Raw genomic sequence first — 2,333 nt, 5'->3', positions numbered from 1 at the left:
CTTTCTGTAGCGTCCTCTGCAGCACATCCCAAAACAAAATCGCGTCTTTGGAATCTATAAAACAATGCTCAATTGCTTCAGGCACATTCCTCAAGCGGCAGTTTACAGAAGACACAAAAATGTTTTCCCTCTATGGCCGGTTCTGAGATGGGCTAGCATTTTACAAAGATTTTCGTTAGAACAAGGGGCAGTTTTCAAACCGGCGGACATAACAGTCAACGCAGCCAAAGCTGCGGCGCCTGTTCCCGCTCCTCGTCCGCATCGTAATGTATTGCGTCTGAAGTAAAAATAGTAATGAACTTAAAATTAATGTAAATATTGCTTGATATTGTAGTATAATGATAAATGTGTTTTACTTTGCAAAACTATTGGTTTTTATTTTGTGTTCTCCAGAACAGAGCGCCTTTTCTGGCTTTTTCCGGCTCCTCCTGTATCAGTTTTTCGCAGCTAGGCCGGCTGGTCAGTTGTCTGCTTTAGTCCTGTGGTTTGTGAGTCTGTGAAAATGGCACCGCTATCTTCTACTCGCTTGCTTTCTTCGCCCACTACGACTTCAAAAACACCTCCTGCTCGCCTATTCTCCAAGCTAAAGTCTCCCAAGATTTCGAAAGACTGCAAGCGGGTGGTTGTCAACGTTTACGCTAGCATATAGGGAGCGCTTACCGGAGAAGACTCTGCGTGAAGTTCCCGCAACTGTGGGCGAGATGACCGGGGTGAGCCCTCGGACAGTAGCGAGGTTCAAGAAAGAATGTCTCTCTACTGGAATAAAATCACCGCAAAAGCGACCTAGCAAGGTGAAAATATCCAGCTCTCGCAGTATGAAGTATGAAAGCTTTACACTCAACAGCATCCTGCTCAAGTTACATCGTATGTGCGCCGAACGCGAAACACCTACTTTGGACAGTACCTTGAATGAAGAGAACGAAGATGTCGATTTGCCGGACATAAGCAAGGCTACCTTGTGGATATTACTGAAAGATATCGGATTCAAGTTTGAAAAACGAAAGCGAGCTCTCGAACTCATCGAGAGATCCAACATCATAGCCTGGCGACGCCGGTATCTAAGAGCCATCAAAAAGGGAGGTAAGTGCTTCGTTTTTAATGATCGTTAATGCAGCTACTTGTACGTTCTTTGCCTCCCCTAAAATTGCACCTTTGTCCGTCATGCACTATTTTTATGATTTCACGATACTATCTTTAAAAGAGAATCAAATGGGAATGAAATAACGATGACACTGAGTAGCGGATGTAGCTTTAGTGCTGCAAAGAAGAATGAATTTCTCGCTTTTTCTGTGTCTTTCTCCGGGTCCTTGCAACTTGATGCCGATTATTCAAAAACCATTAAAAATATATTTGTTCCTCGGAATAGGCACTTTCAATTCGAATGCCGAATTGATGAATACTCTATTAGTCATTCAAAATCTTCTAATATTTGAACACGCGATCCTCTATCTTTCTTTGACGAATATTTTGATAACAGTGGCTCAAGCGAGATTTTTATCTGCCGCTTCCGTGCAGGTGCATCATATACGTCGATGAGACTTGCGCATGCTCTGGCCATACCAAGCAACATGTGTGGAAGGACAGCACTGTCAAGTCATCGCAAGGTGCCTTTCTTAGGGGACTAACACCAGGTCTGCCAGCGCCATTGGGGAAATGAGGCCGCCTGGTTCTTGTTCATGCAGAAAGCAGCCACACAGGCCTTGTGAGCGGTGCTGCCGACTTCTGCAGAGCGAAGGGCGCTTCAGCTGATTACCACGCCGAGAAGGACGGCAAGTACTTCGAGGAGTGGTTTTCGAGCAAATTTCTGCCAAATATGCCTAACAGCAGCATCATTAATATGAATGATGCCCCGTACCATAGCGTCGCCTTCGAAAAATCACCAACGACATCAACTCAGAAGATCGCAATCCAGGCATAGCTGACAAGGAAGGGCATATCATGGTCAGCAGACATGATAGCAGGCAGCTGAGCAGACAGCTGTCAGGAGACAGCTGAGCTACTGGATTTATCCAAAAGAGTAACGAGCGGACGCACTGTGTATGCAATTGAAACACTTGCTGCGAAACATGGCCACGAAGTGTTGAGATTGCCTCATTACCATTGCGAATTTAACCCTGTTTAGCAGGTGTGGAGCATGGTGACAGGCTTTGTATCAAAGAAAAACAAAGCTCTCACCTTGGCTGAACTTGAGGAGCTGCTCCCTCAGGCTCTGGAACATGTGTCAAAGCTGAGCGTCTTGAGGAAAAAGCCTGGGAAAGGGACATAATTTTCGACGAAGAAATCCAGCCAGTAATTTTCACCATTGGTAGTTCGAGCAGCTCATCAGAAGTGTC

At 45.4% G+C, this 2,333-nt stretch overlaps 1 pseudogene; it reads left to right on the top strand.

Annotated features, from left to right (window-relative positions):
• The first annotated feature begins 502 nt into the window (after positions 1-502).
• LOC149356655 (uncharacterized) lies at positions 503-1,918 on the top strand (annotated as a pseudogene).
• Positions 1,919-2,333: the final 415 nt, after the last annotated feature.

This window comes from Amblyomma mixtum, chromosome 3 (assembly GCF_055824585.1).
Source record: "Amblyomma mixtum isolate Tamu chromosome 3, ASM5582458v1, whole genome shotgun sequence".
Lineage (NCBI taxonomy): Eukaryota > Metazoa > Arthropoda > Arachnida > Ixodida > Ixodidae > Amblyomma > Amblyomma mixtum.
The sequence above is the reverse complement of the archived record's forward strand: the minus strand, read 5'-3'. Positions and strand labels throughout refer to the sequence as shown.